Source organism: Mastomys coucha, unplaced genomic scaffold (genome assembly GCF_008632895.1).
Source record: "Mastomys coucha isolate ucsf_1 unplaced genomic scaffold, UCSF_Mcou_1 pScaffold3, whole genome shotgun sequence".
In the NCBI taxonomy this organism is placed as follows: Eukaryota; Metazoa; Chordata; class Mammalia; order Rodentia; family Muridae; genus Mastomys; species Mastomys coucha.
Window position 1 is genome coordinate 38,411,263 of NW_022196909.1, and position 16,409 is coordinate 38,427,671.

The 16,409-nt window shown below is 37.4% G+C and overlaps 1 protein-coding gene across 13 annotated transcripts in view; it reads left to right on the forward strand.

The window, feature by feature from the left end:
* The window catches only part of Pcdh15 (protocadherin related 15), a 1,206,525-nt gene that overhangs the window by 309,141 nt on the left and 880,975 nt on the right, over positions 1 to 16,409 (forward strand). For all 13 annotated transcript variants that reach the window (XR_004112186.1, XM_031346915.1, XM_031346916.1 and 10 more), the window contains one exon: positions 10,619 to 10,667. The gene's annotated coding sequence lies outside the window, so the exon portion shown is untranslated. The remainder of the gene's footprint in view (positions 1 to 10,618; positions 10,668 to 16,409) is intronic.

The following is a 16,409-nucleotide window of genomic DNA, read 5'->3' on the forward strand; positions in this document are numbered from 1 at the left end:
TAAAGATGTGGAAAATATGCTACATATTCTGCATGCATTGTCTTGTGTAATTCTCAAACAAACCAAGTCTTCAAATTCTCCATCCTCTTTTATTGAGTATGTGCCTGTGTGGACTCCCGCTCACGAATGCACTTAAGTTTAAGCTCAGAGAATTCCTTTATTCAGAAGTGTATGTTATTTGTTGAATTTTAACTAAAGTAGAAAGAGCACTAGGAGAATCTAATCAATTGCTGTCCCCTTTCAGCCAGAGCTGGATCTGCAAAGCAAATTCCAGAGAGAATAGACACCCACCCCACTCACACCCCGTATAGAGTCTCAGTGATCTGAGTAACCTTGCAGGATTTAATTAAGGCTCTGACCCTGGATGCTCTGCTGCCTGAGAAGTCCCAGAGCTACTACCCTTTGATTTCTTTATCCTGTATTTTTTTTAAACAGGTTTAAGTCCTTGGTGGCTTAGTACTTGAAGGAAGCTTGCTTTTGACCTTGGAGTGACAGGGTTTGGCCTCTTTGTCAGCATTCCTTCTGTGTAAAAAGTTGTACGTTGCACTGTTATCAGATGTGGGGGCTCGTTGAGATTAACCGACTTAATGTAATCTGAATATATTTAGAAACTAAATCTGAGCATATTTAGAAAGTAAATCAGTTAATCTGCAGTATGAGGAGTGCTTACTACTTTCAAATGGAATGTTAAAAGGGAGCACATGCTGCACCGAAGACGTGCATGCATGCGGCACGGTGCTGGAAATATAATTTTGTACCAATCAGGGTTTCCATCTCGTGCTTTCCCATAGGGGAGAAGGGAGTCCTGTTTTCATTTTTTACAAGTCAAGCCTGTCTGGCGTTCTGAGGCTTAGAGTGAGACACTCTCATGACCTATTTTTTTTTTTTTTTGGAAAAGCTTGCCTTCTCACATCCTGGCACTGTCCTAGGATTTGACACTTTATAGTTTATAAGTGAACTTATAAACTGAACTGCCTGAACTGCCGAGGCCCTCCACAAAATGGCCAAGAGGTCAGCTAGTTGACTCCTTGCATGAGAGATGAAAGGAAACATGGAAAAATGTCTCCAGTGTAGGATTTTACATATTTGATAATGTGTTTGGAAACCCTATCAGCTGAGCCCATAATTTCTCAAACAAAATTTCCTCACACAAACTAAGACTGGATTTCAGTAAAAGAAATACAATCATGTTTGTATATGTTTATGGGGATAACATATAACAATAATATTCAAAGGGTTGTAGCCTGCATTGATTTGGGGATGCTATTTTATATCTTTGCTCAAGAGAAAAGAAAAGAGAAATCCATGTGAATGCTGAGCATGATAGAATATATTTATAAACACAGTGTGCTGCTTCAGTTCTTGCCTCTAGGTTACTGCCTTAAAATTCTACCTGACTTTCTTTAATGGTGGTTTATAACTTGCAAGACAAAATTAGTACTTTTCCTGCCAGGTTGGTTCTGGCCAGTGTTTTGTCATAGCAACAGATAATCAAACAGAAACTATGTAATATGACTAATGACAAGACATGGACTGGGTAGCTAATATGTCCTTGCAGTTTATATAATTATGGGACCCTTTTGCATACCCAATACAGTGGATTTCTCTAAAGACTGTGAAGGATTGATATTAATTTCTGCTTTTTAGCATAACAATAGAAACTGTAATAGGTTGTGATTATTATAAAACATTTAATAGATGCTGATCATTATTATTAAAATAACAATTTTAAAACAGCTCTCGTTTCTCTTACTTTATCCCTGTCCTCGACAGGGTTTATTTGTTTTGATTGAAAAAAGATTTCACTCTGTAGGACAGGCCATCCTCGAACTCATATGTAATAGCAGTAAGCCTCAAGTATGTGATCCTCCTGCCTCAGTCTCTCCAGAATAGGATCACAGGTCCACGCTACCACATCTGAGTTCCTCATGGACTTTCTAATGAGCCACAGTGTCTAAAATGGTGTGTAGAACAGAGACAAAGTGTGGAGCAGAGACTGAAGGAAAGACCATCCAGAGACTGCCCCACCTGGGGACCCATCCCATATATAATCACCAAATGCAGACACTATTGTGGATGCCAACAAGTGCATGCTGACAGGAGCCTGATATAGCTGTCTCCTGAGAGGTTCTACCAGATCCTGACAAATACAGAGGTGGATGCTCAAAGTCAACCATTGAACTGATCATGGGGTCCTCAGTGGAGGAGTTAGAGAAAGGACTGTAGGAGCTGAAGGGATTTGCAACCCCATAGAAAGAACAACAATACCAACCAACCAGAACCCCCAGAGCTCCCAGAGAATAAACCACCAACCAAAGAGTACACATGGAGGGACCCATGGCTCCAGCCGCATATGTAGCAGAGGATGGCCTTGTCAGGCATCAATGGGAGAAGAGTCCGTTGGTCCTGTGAAAGATCAATGCCCCAATATAGGGGAATTCGAGGGTAGGGAGGCAGAAATGGGTGGGTGGGTGGTAGCACCCCCTCATAGAAGCAGGAGGGGGGATGGGATGGGAGGTCCTGGGGGGAAATCGGGAAATGGGATAACATTTGAAATGTAAATAAATAAAATGTTCAATAAAAGAGGCACCATCAAAAGTTTACCTGAAATGATTATGAAGTTATTTTTACATCCTATTATATAGATATTTTTTCTAGTCTAAGATATTTCACACACCATTATACCATTGAGCCTAGACAAGATTAAATGAGGAATGACAAATATTTACCATTGATGGAGATCAATTTCAGATTGCAACATGGATATTGAAGTTGGGATGAGTTACACTCCTTTTGTATTTTTTGGAGTAGTTGGGTATGCAATTCTTACAGATGTATTTTTTTATGGTTCATAATTATATAAACAGGCAGACATTACTTCTCTTACTTTTTCTAAACCCTAAGACTTAAGCTTAGCATTTTAAATTAATATATTTTAAAAATATAATAACATTGAATACAATTTGAATCCAAAAATATTGTAATTTTATGAATCTCAAATTAAAGATGAAATACGGAGCCCAGGGGGCAATGTTCTATGGTTCTATTTTGCTTTTGTCTTTAATTTTAGAGTGTGAAATTACTTCCCTGACATATATTGAATCCAATAAAACAGTACACTGAGGACATTGATGTCTTGTTAGGAGAAGTAGAACAATGTCATGATAAGAACCAGGCTAACCTTATTCTCCAAAAAGGAAACTTTCACATAGATTTTGATAGTAATGACCCTTCACTGGGTATAATCTACACAGAGTTAATAGGCTGGTGTTGCCACTGTGCACCCTGGCTGGGAGACTCCTATTTTATTGGTGATATGTAGGATATACCACCCAGTCTTGTGACAAATCAGCTCTATTGTTTAAACCGCTGAGAACAGCCATGAGTCCAGACACCACCCCCCGCACCCCATGCTTATGCAGAAATGATTTTGTTCAGCACTTGCATTTTTGTTTGCTTCCATTTTTCACATTTTACTTTTTTATAATTTTATTTAATTTTATTTTGCAGTGACAATAACAAGCTTAGCCTATACAGGCAAACACTATAAGGGAGAACAAAGCATGCCTTTCAGCTTATAAGCTTGTGGAGTCTGAATTGACAGATGTGTGGTGCACATTTGTAAATCAGGGCACACATATTAGCTTCAATTCACCATGTATATATGTGTATATGTATATATATATATATATATATATACATATATATATATATGTACATATATATCGAGCAGCACTTTGAAATCTCTGTTCTGAACACTCATCACAACTAGCATTTCACTCTCTCAGGAGATGCGAGTCTGTTCTCTGGTGATGGATGGACTTCCCAACACAGGACTTACTGTCATGTTCATTTCACCATAGTAATGCTGCTTGCTTTCACACTCTCTCTCTCTCTCATTAGTACCACCCACCAAGACGTTGATGAAACTCATTCTGCTCTTTAATTTGAGGATGAGAAGGGCGATGGGAACATTCCTCGATGTCTTGCCAGATAAGAATGAGAGATAAAACTTTTTAAACAAATAATAATAACAAATAATAATGATGATTTGTTGACTGGAAAGAGTTGTTTGTTTATGTTTGGGGTTTTTTTTGTTTGTTTGTTTTTAACATATGTTGCAATGAGAATTCCCCTAAGACGAACAAAAGAAGCTATAGCTCAAGCAAATGGAACATGTCCAATGTACCACCATCGCTTACCCACTGGAAAATACACCAGGAACACATAGCTAAGTGGTCTTCAAGCCCATGCTCTCTCCTTCCCGCTTCCTTGTTATAGACATATTAGGGAGACAAAAAAAAAAAACAGATATTCAGAGACATTATACATCTAAAGCAGAGAGTCACTGTGGTAGGTAGGGTGTTCTGCTTTCACTGGGTTCCGGTTAGGTTTCTTTGGTCAACTTGACTCAAATGTAGCCAGACCTGGGCAGAGGGAATCTTACTTGAGAAAATGCCTCTACACAACTAGCCTGTCGGTACTATCTTGATTAATGATAGGTAGGGCAAGCCGCCCATGGGAGTTCAGTACAGTACCTCCCCCGTGCAGCTAGTCCTGAGTTTCCAATGGAGGAAGCCATGTGAAACAAGGTAGTAAGCACCCTCATCCTTCATCCATCACTCTGCTTCAGCTCCTGCGTCCAGGTTCCTAATTTGAGTTCCTGCACTCACTTCCCACAGTGATGGAGTGTTATCTGAATTGTACGCTGAAATTAACAGTTCCCTTCCCAAGTTGTATCTGATTATGGTCTTTGTCATGGCAATATAAATCCTAATGGAGACACCCAGTTCTGGCATTACATGTCTCTGTTGGCAAAATCATCTGCCTAACTGCCATAACCCTGTGTTAGCTTCCTGGAATAGGACAACAACAAATAAACAAACAAACAAAACAAAACAAACAAAAAAACACCCCTCATCTACAGTCATTTCTTTTCCATCCTAGGATGAGATATGAAAGGACATTTACGATCAATTCATTTTAGCCACTCAGTACCAAGATAGAAAGCATAATCAATTACAGTGTTATACTTGGCATAGTAGTTTTTCAACAGCTGGCTTTCCTTATATTGAACGATTAGTGGTTATGTGACTCTGTTTCCAACAGCTGGATGGAGAATATTTACCATCATGTTGTCAAAAATATTTGCATTAGAATTTATCATTTGGAACATTTGGTAAATGCTATTTGTGATTATATGAAGATTTTCAGATATGTCATTATGAAATCATGACTGATGAGAAAAAAATAATCTATATCTACCGTTAATCATTTCCTAAGTCTGTTTTGTGCCATTGATTCCAGAAGATTTTGATAGCAAGTAATGAAACTTATTTCCCTGTTGGTCAGACTGCTGTCTACGTCCTACCTTCATTCAGAGAAAACGGTGAATCTCCAAGTATCAATGGTCCATGCCTTGGTCACAGGGGAAGGATCTCAGGGCTTCCAGGTCTTGAAGCCAGCATCCTCTATTGTCCTTCTATAGGAGACAATGAGTGTGTGACTCAAGTGGGGTGCATTGCTGTCCCACAGATAGGAATAGACAGGACTCTCTGGTACTTACACTCTCTGAATTCAGATAACAGGATCCTCACCAGACTGAGAAATTTTTTGGAATGATTTTCAAAGAAGGATTGTGACCTAGATTTAAGGCTACTTTTCTTGTTAGCATATAAAGCCTATGAGTATAGGGAAACCTTCCCAAAGGTAGGAGACCAGCAGGTGAGCTCAGGAGTCTGCTGGAGCTCACTTTTTATCCTCACACCAGCAGGGGCAGGAAGAGACTCACTGCCTTCCTTTGACTGTGATTCTTATTTGTTTCTATCGGTCTCCTGCTGGTTACTATGCCCTCTCAAGCTACCTTCCCTGGAAATGAGGCCTTTCACCTGAGGCTGTGGTGCTTTTTGGAGAAAGCAGGTGGGCACGAGAAAAATTTTCATAGCGGTTGGGTGCTGGATTCTCAGGCTGGGTATACTAAAATGCTACAAGTAGACGAAGCCCACAATGTCAGGGCTCACAGTGCGCTGATCATTACCTGCAATTCACCATTGGGTTTACAGAGCCAAGAACAGCAATTATACAGAAGTGGATACCAAGTCCTATTATATAATATATATATATATATACACACATATATATGTGTGCGTGTGTATATATATACATATGTCATATGTATCTCTATATATGTGCTTTTAACTATATATATAAATCATATAATTGTATAAATTACATAAAATTATGTATGTATATACATATATGCTATATTTGTTATACCAACTATATATACTTATCTATATACTATATAAGTTGTACTAATTGTACTGGCTGATTTTGTGTGTCAACTTGACACAAGCTGGAGTTATCACAGAGAAAGGAGCCTCCCTTGAGGAAATGCCTCCATGAGATCCAGCTGTAAGGCATTTTCTCAATTAGTGATCAAGGGTAGGAGGGCCCATTGTGGGTGGTGCCATCCCTGGGCTGGTAGTCCTGGGTTCTATAAGAAACCAAACTGAGGAAGCCAGGGGAAGCAAGCCAGTAACATCCCTCCATGGCCTCTGCATCAGCTCCTGTTTCTTTTCTTCTTTTTATTTTATTAGATATTTTCTTTATTTACATGTCATATTTCCCAGTTTTCTCTCCCCACCAAAAAAAAAAAAAAAAAAAACAAAATAAAAACAAAACAACAAGAACAAACCCCTGTTCCCTTCCCTCTCCAACCTGCTCGCCACACCGAAGGAGCTTAAGGGTTTGCAGCCCCTTAGGAAGGACAACAATCCCCTTAGGACGAACAACAATATGAACTAACTAGTACCCTCAGAGCTCCCAGGGACTAAATCACCAACCAAGGAGTACACATGGTGGGAATGATTGCTCCGGCAGCATGTGTATAGTAGAGGATGGCCAAGCTCCTGTTTCTTGACCTGCTTGAGTTCTGGTCCTGACTTCCTTTGATAATGAACAGCAATTTGGAAGTGTAAGCTGAATAAACCCTTTCCACAACAACTTGCTTCTTGGTCATGATGTTTGTGCAGGAATAGAAACCCTTACTAAGGCATTAATTCTGGGTGTTATGTAATATATAATAATATATTAGTATATATTAGTATAATAAAGTACACACATATATGTATATCAGTATATACTATACATAATTTATTAAATATATTAGTATATATGATATATAATAATACATTAGTGTTTATTAATATACATTGCATAGTACTATTATATATAATATAATATTTATTATATTTAGCAGTATTTGTAATATGTTGTGTGTTTTTGTGTATATATATATGTGTGTGAATGTGTGTATTTATGTATGTATACTGTGCATATTTTTTTCCACACTCTCTCAAACAAGTGATGTGGTGGCCAGGACCTTTACATTCCTTAATTACAAGAGTAATATTGATTGATTTAGTTTTCCTGATATTGAAATGTTTTGGATAGTATTTACCATATTGGGAATATCTTTAGGATAACTTGATTTAATTTTTTAATTGAATTAAACTTTAACATCCACATTATACACAGTTATAAAGCTGACAGTTAAGTCCTGTCATGATTCTCACCATTGTTATCTATAGTTATTCATTAAAATTATTAGGACCTATTCTATGGATGTAATTGTGTTTTTAGAAATGGTAGGAATATTTTAATGTCAAAAGAAACACAAGAAATTAGAGCACGAATCAAATCAAATATTTTTGGTGTAAATATAAAGAATAAAATCCTTTTGTCCCTTTTGGAATTTCACTCATTTTAATTTACGTCACTAAATTACTTAGTGCCTTTGCTAAAAAAGCAAACATATTTATCTCTCTGTCCATGCTGGTCAGAATCTCAAGGTGCTTCTATCTCGATTTTCCCTACCTTTGCTGGTTTTTGTGGATTTGTGTAGACTGAGCATATATCACTTAATTATATATGTTCATTGTATATTATTTGTTTCTTGACACTTGTACATTCTAGGAGTTAGCCTACATGTACAATTTTTAAAATCTACTTACCAATATACTGCTAGATGCCCGGACAAAGGTTAGATATACCAGGATGATGGTACCCAAGGTACCCCTGAGATGAATGTCTGCTACTAAAAACCATGCAACATTGATAGCAACAGCAGAGTGAGTTGGTTGCAGTGCACAAACTTCAAATTATTTTCTTATGATAAACCACATACTCAAAACAAAGGAAATACATAATTAACAATTGAGAAATATTCATTAGAAGTTTAGCTAATTGCTATTTTAAAATACTTCTTTTAATTAGATTACACATAACAGTCACCTATTCTCTGTACCTTGACCACTTGAGGATTCTTGTGTTAATCATTATCTACTGCAAATAGAGTCTCTGATGAAGTTTGAAACACATAATAGTCTTTGGATCTAATAAGAAGTTGTTCAGAATTGCCTTAATATTATATCTTCTTAGCAAAATAGTATTCGTAGGTTCTTACCTTCACCTATGGCTCTTCTATGGTCCTGGTCCTGATACCTGTTCAAGGAGTACCCTGTTCTCAGCTTTAAATCCAGTCAGAACTTGGTTGCTTACTCACATGCATGCCAGTGAGCCACGACTGTTTCCTTGGGCATGCTTTACCAGGCAGGGTGGTGTTGTACCTCAAAGAGCTCACAGATTAATGATCAGTGGAATTTTTCCTCAAGTAAGGAGATATTTTAATCACACTCGTATCTCACAAGACTCAGGACTCAGTGAGCTTGAACATATCTTGTCTGTTCCTCCAAAGTGGTGGAATTTCAGTTGTGCATTGAACAACCTCATCGTTGAAAATGATTTCATAATCTATATGTATTGTTTTAGCAAAAACAAAAGAAAAAAACAAAAAACAAAAAACAAAAAAAAAACAAAAGAAATCTCCCAATCTTCCAACTAAATATTTCATTCAAATACACAAAACATGTTTTTAATCATGAAGTGGATGTATAAACTCTCATGTGGTAAATGTATAAATTTAGAAAGCCATTCTAGTCACCATTGTTAGCTAAGGAGAAAATAAATCACAAGTAGATCACAGGCGAACCTTCACTTTGTATTCCTGTAATGAGTAGTAAAATATGAAGAGCAAAGAGTGAATAAAAACTCAATCATCTCATGGGAAATTGTGCCTAAGAATTTAGCATCATCTCAATGTATCAGAATCCAGCTCTCTTCCACTTTAGATTCAGCTCCTTCCACCAATAACTATTATGAGTTCACAAATAAATTACTACTTACAGGAGCTTCATTTGCTAAGTTCCTCTCCTGGAATAATGTCTTGAATGACACTCATTCTTTCAATGACAAAATTGCATCCATTTCTTGTCTTAAGTATGCTGCATGTCCTATAGGCAAAATATTGACTTTCAGGATATATTCTGTCCCCAAACATAGGCTCAATCTCCATGTCCTTACCTCCGCACAGTGCCTTTGCTTTCAGTCCACACATCATTACTTCAGCACTTTTGCTTTCATATTAATATCAGCAAATACACCTGGACTTACCTGTTTAATCTAATTTTTACATTCTTTCAAAGCTCCATATTCTAATGAGGCTATAATTAGTTTTACAATAAGATTGAACATGTAATAAAATCTATTATGTATAAATTGAGAGCCATCCATATTTTTGTGGAAATTGAGAGATGGAGTGAGTTGTTGAAATCACTGGCAAATACTAGGAGTGTACAGGGTTGATAATACGATTTCATCTCTTCTCAACGTTAACTCACCTATCTTGTCCCAAAACCAAAGAAGCAAATTTTATGCTTTTGAATATGTGAAATAAGGAGTTGGAGAGATGGCTTGGTGGCTGAGAACATGTGCTGCTCTTGAAGAGGTCATGAGTTTGGTTCCCAGCACCCCATCAAGCACCTTACAAGTGCTTATAACTCCAGGTCCAGTTGATCTGAGATCATGAGGTGCCTGGTCTATGCAGGCACCTGCATGTGTGTCAGCATATCTATAGACACACATGCACATACATACAACTAATAATAATAAGTATAATTATAAAAATAACATAAAATAAACACACCTATTACTTGACTCAGAATTTACTTCTATCATCTTCAAAACATCAGTCTGAAATACATTCTCTTTGCATTTTTAGCAAACCATGTTATGTGTATAGTTTTTACTCTGGTATAGCTAACATATTACACAAGTAAACTTATTGCCCAGTCCTAGTAAAAAAAAATTCGTTCAACAAACTTAACCATGGTCCACCATCTTTGGGCTTCCTGTAAAATTTGAAGAATTTCAAATTTCTAATGGAATCAGTCCCTGAACATAAGAGCAACAGAAAATAAAAATAAGTGAATCTGACATTTAAACATAGGTAACACCATTCATTCTCTGTCTCTGTCTCTGTCTCTGTCTCTGTCTCTGTCTCTGTCTCTCTCTCTCTCTCTCTCTCTCTTACTCTCTCTCTCACTCAAACACACACACACACACCGAGTTTCTGTCTGTGATAACTAGTGTAGCAACAAAAATATAACAACTCCAGTAATTATGAAGACATATTTAAGAGTCTACAGTCAGTTTCCTATTATTTTGTAATTCTGATGGTTTTCAAATGCCTGGACTCAATGGACTCTTTTGTTTACAGGTACTTGCACTGTCATGCTCTGAATGCCCCCTTCAGCTCCACAGACAAGGTAGGGTTGGCTTTATTTCACATTTAAGTAAAACTTTCAAACTTCATTGGTTTCCAAATTGAAGCCGTATCTATGTATTGTATGTAGTCAAATATTGGTGACTGTTGACCGATTATAACACTGAGAAGCCAGTTAAGAACCATCTCTGCTTCCATTGTTCTTCTTAATATCATGTGTGTAAAGCTGAGTAAAAATGTTTACAAATAATTTCTAGCAAAATGTCATAGACCAACTGTGATGGAGTGATTGATTGATTGATCATCTATCATCATTTATTTATCATCAATAATCATCCATGTATCTACATTCCTCTCTATCCATTCACCTATCATTTAATTACCATCAATCTATCATCTTTCTATATATCATTTACCATTTACTTATCATATATAGCATGTTCTCCCATCTATCAAGGATCTATTAATCCATAATTTATCACTGCCTCTAAACTTGTATCTCCAATATCTATCTTGAAATATCTGTCATCTGTCTATTATCTATCATGTATGTATGTACTTGGCATTTATTTTTCTATCTACAGTTATCCAAAAAGAAAAAAAAGAAGCCCCATTATAAATTTCACAGTGTTATGAAAAATAGTGTAAAATCGTGTATAGTGTATTGAGTCTAAAATCATGTCTTTCATATCTTTAAAGGTATTAATTCCCAGTATTTAACTTTTGCCTAAGTTGGGAAAATATTGACCTTTATGAAAATGAACATGGATTTTGTTTAACTATAACTTAATGGTATATCCTTGGCATATTTTTATATGTCATAAATAAAAAAGTTTTAAGACAAAACATTTTGCTACATGCCTCCTTACATATCTGTGGACATACATTCTGCCACAGTTTTCTTAGTTCTCTGCTTGAGTCTTTACTAAAAAGTAAGGAAGAAAATGAGCAGATATGAGATGCCACATTTCAGGTCCTGGTATTCAGAAAGGTTGAAGGAGAAGAAAGCTTTAGAAAGATCTTATTGGAGTGATAGGTTTCATTGCAAATGAAAATTGAATCCATGAAATCGAGCTTCCCTTTTGCATGAGAACCTGGTCGTGTCTCACTCTACAAAAATCAAGGAAGAGGCACGTGGCTCAGTATTTCAGTTGGGCTTTTGTGAATTAGTTTTCATCAGAACTTTGATGAAAGTAGACATCTGGCCAGAAGAATTTGGAATCTTTTCAAGTTTTGAGCTTCTCAGCTGTTTCTCTTGTGTTTGCCTGTGGATTTCGTGTGTGTGTTGGTCAGACAAGTGAAATTAGAAGTGAATTCTTTATGATTATTGATTATATTCCTAAATGAATACAGAAAAGCTAACTTCAAAGTTAAATTAAAAATAACTCCTTTGTACTAGGCCAGCTGTCTTGTTTCTTTAAACATAATGTTCCATGCTGCTATATATCTTGGGGTTTCTTCATTACCAGTGTTACATATGTTTTTTACAAAAGAGTTGGTATAATTTTAAAAAATACCTTGACCAAAATAATTTGCTTGATTTCTTGTGATATTTACTCAAGACAATAGAGATTGAGTACTCTCCTAATCCTTGAGTTAATGAATGACAAAAGAAGAACATCTTTCAATTAAATATAAACTTGCACACACACACTCACACATGTATACACTCACAGACATGCATACAGGTAAACATGTTCATGTATGTGCACACACACACACACACAGAGGGTGGGGGGAGAGGGAGAGAAAGAGAGAGAGAAGCTAAGAGTAATTCCTGGCCGAGGAAGCAATACTTAGGGACAAAGCTATCTTCTCTACGATACTCCTCTGAGATCACCAGTTATGAAACTCTGCTGAGGCTGAAATGACTCCGATCTTGACCTTATCTCAGCCTCTTAAGTCGTTGCCAGAGTATTCAAAGGGATCACTGGACAGTCATCTCAAGACTCACTGTCCATCTTTTAGACTCTTCCAGCTGTTGCACTCCCATGCCAGCCTCTTCCCACTGCTTGCATGGTGCAGTGGGATGGGCAATCCACAGATGTGTAAGAAAAGTGACAGAGGAAACAAACCTATGGTTTCTTAAATGCTCAGCCCTGATTACTGACTGTCAGGAGAAGAATGTGGAGCCCAGAACACACACAAGGGGAAGGCTCCGTACCCGCCTTTGCTCTACATTATCAGGAGTGGAGAGGATGCACTCTGCTTATTTTTATTGTTCGTTCTTGTAATCTGCTCTCCTGTATCTATTTTTATGTATGTCCCACATTTAAAAGATAAAGGGATGCAATTCTGTTTTCTTATCTGCATATTTATTCATGATTCTGCTGTCAGAGTGATGAATATGTATAGATAGTCCATGGCAGGATAGTTTGAGAATGATTGAGACAAGAAAATGCCTAGTATTCTCAGTAGCCAGTAAATGCAAAAGAAATCTGTTGGCTGCATTTGGTATTCTGTTCTTTTAATCAGTGCTTGTAAGAAAGACTTTCAGAACTTTTTAGAATACTTAAAATGTCTTATTTCTTACTAGCAAGCCCAAAGGACATTAGCCATACACAAAAACTGACTGTGCAGGCAGTCTTCATGTCTATGAATTTTTAAAATAATGTCTTTCTATACAGTGTGCCTCATTTAGATGTGGTTTTTATGTTCTTTGTGGAATTTGGTTTCTAGTTGTCCATTCCTTGTCTTGGTTTTAACACATAAATTACATTCACTAAATCACTTTTTATTACATATTGCAACATGAATAATCCAAGGGCAGTTATGTAAAATTTAGAATATTTGTTTGTTTTTCAGGTCAGCATAAAATACTTTTTGATTCAGTATTTTATCTTACACTTTTTTGTGTGTCTTTAATTTTAAGTCTGGCTTGCCAATGTTACCTACACATTAGCTTGGGTTGCTCATAAAACTGACTTTTGGGTTTTAGCTACATCAAGGAGCCTGGGATGTGAACACAGCACAGCCAACCTGAAATGAGTCCCACCCTGGTCATAAATGCTCCATAGATACCCACAGATTATTCATTTCTTGTCAATACCTACTTGGTGAAGGGTCTTTATTTTTCCAGTAAGAATGTGCCGTGTTAGCATGCCCCTCGCCTGCTGGACATCAACTTTCTGGTAAAGGGGCCCATGTCCCCGTGAGAGAAAAACCACACAAAAACGCACCTGAATCCAATAGTTGTGAATGCCCTGTGCTCAGCAGTGGTAGCCGCCAAGACATTTATGGATAATTTACTATGAACACTAAGCTAATGCATTTGATGCTATGCAAGTATTTTCTAGGGGCAGCATGTGGGGCTGCTGGGAGAGTGTGGTGTGTAACAGGAAACAACTGAGCCTCCTACGTATGCCTTGCAAACAGTTCACTTTCCCATACAATCCTTTCTCAGAAATTACCTAGAACACTCTTGATATCACTATGCCTTTCCATCGTATTTTGGTGTTATAAATATAGGTGCTTAGAACACCAAAGAGGAGATGTTTACCTATCATTTTGTATAATAAAAGGAATATAGTCTACCTAATTTTGGGGTTTGTTAATTCAGTTTAATCCTTAATCATAACCTCTATTATTTAACTTTATTTTTTAGTAATGTTTTCGTACTTTCAAACAGAAACGTGTGCATGCACACTTACACACACACTTACACACACACACACACGCACACACACACACACACACACCTTACACTGTTCAAGTCCAAGTCACCCAGTGTCTTTAATCATTGCTGTGAACATTGTGATAAAAACCAAGGTATAGTCGCTTCTCTTATACAATGAGTCAAGGATCACCTATATCATACTTAATAGTCTTTACAATAACACGTAGGAAGTAGTAGAGTCTACTATAACCAGTGGCTACTAAATTTCCCCTCTTGCGTGTGCGTTACACACAACTTCTAATTTTTTATGAAGTTCCAGTCCTTTGCGTCTTCATATGAACTACTTAGAAAAGATTGTGTTTTATTTACCATGTCTGTGTCCAGCCAATGATTTTCTGGGATGTTTAAATGTGATGTCCTGTTAGAATGGGATTTTTAAACTGACCCCTTCACCGCACACCCCAGCAGATGGTTGTCTAATCGACTCCAGGATTTAATGATGTAGACCATTCAGGACTTATCTAATTCTTGTGTCTTTCAACTATTTCCCCCTTCCCTACCTTTTGCATTTCTTTGCCATTAACATTTAAAATTCCAGGAAGAGATAGCTGTCATAATGCGTCTCATTAAGTTTCTCTGGAAATTCAATTTTGAAAATGTAATCTTCTTTAAATGAGGGAAGTATTTTTTTTTCATATATTTTTTTTGCTCTCAAATTGTCTTGTTTTCTTCTCCTTTATATCGACTTCATCCATAGATGGAATGTTCCAGGTCCATTTTTTTCCAATCGCATCCATTATTTCTTACTATATTATGGTTTATTCTGACCCCCTTTCTTTTTATTTTTGTGGTATTTTGTGTGCAGCTCTTCCTTGCTTTTCCTTACCATACATCGTGCATCTCCCTTTCAATGCCTTTTTCCCAGTGACTTTGAATTCTCCCATGATACCTCTCTGATCACACTAATCCTTAAAAAGTCACATGCCCTTACAAACAGATCACGGTTACTTGTTGCCAAAATTAGACTCTAGGGCTATGGGGAACTCAAAAATCTTCCATATATCTTAAGAGGAACCCAACATCATCTTGAGTCTCTGTATTTTATCACCTACATGGAATCAATAGGTAGGAAAGCCACTCCCATTATTAACTAGCCAATGGGGAAGGTTTCAGTCCCTCTTTGACTAAACACAATTCAGTCTTTCATTGACCCTTTCAGTTGGCTTATCCCCCACCACCACTCAAAAAATAAGTCCAGTATAGGTGCCTGTGTACAGTGGGTTAAGGAAAAGGATACCCTAATATGACATTACTAAAACCTCAAAATATTATAGAGAGTGTGCAACATTAGGTCCCACACCCACTATCCCACTTTCCATGAGACATGACTTTGTCCCTCTAACCCATGCCATCCACAGGGAGATTCTTTGTGGCTTGCCATCTTGCTTAGGGTATAGTACTGTCCCACGCTGTGATATCCTCCCATAGCTGTGATGGAGGAGGCATGAGTTATCACCTATATAGCTGTGTGTCCATGCCAACAAGTCCTGTTCTGGTCTGTTCATCAACTGTATTCTCAGATACAATAATGCCCAATAAATGTAAGGGACCAAAACTCCCAGGAAAAGTTAAAGTTTAGAATGTTACTCTTCCTGACAGTAACAAATTTAAGTACACTGAGGCTTCTGAGGTCTCAGACCTAGATTAGGCATGAGACAAGACATTGCCCGATGATGATGATGATGATGATGATGATGTCACCCTCATTTGCATGTCTCCCTTCTCTAAGTGTTTGCATGATTGTTCTGTCTCTGACTTTTTTCCTCATACATACTGTATGCTAAGAGGCACCGAGGTTTTCTTGCTCCTGCTCTCAGTCACAGGTAGCAACTCCTACAATCTTAAGCAAACTCTTGGATCTGAATCGTACAGGCTCAGTTTCATTCATGCAATTCATCTGGAAACCAGAAACTACTCAGCCACCCGGCTCAAATACAGCTGATTCCCAGGCCCAGAGAGATGCCATATTCCTTATAAGCCAAAAATCTATTGTTAGTTCTGTGAGCAAGCACCAGCGTAGTTGTAAACTCCAAAAGCAACTGGGCAGGTAGGTCAAGCCAGCCATAGTATGCTATATGGTGACAGGGAGTATATAGATATTTTCTGGCT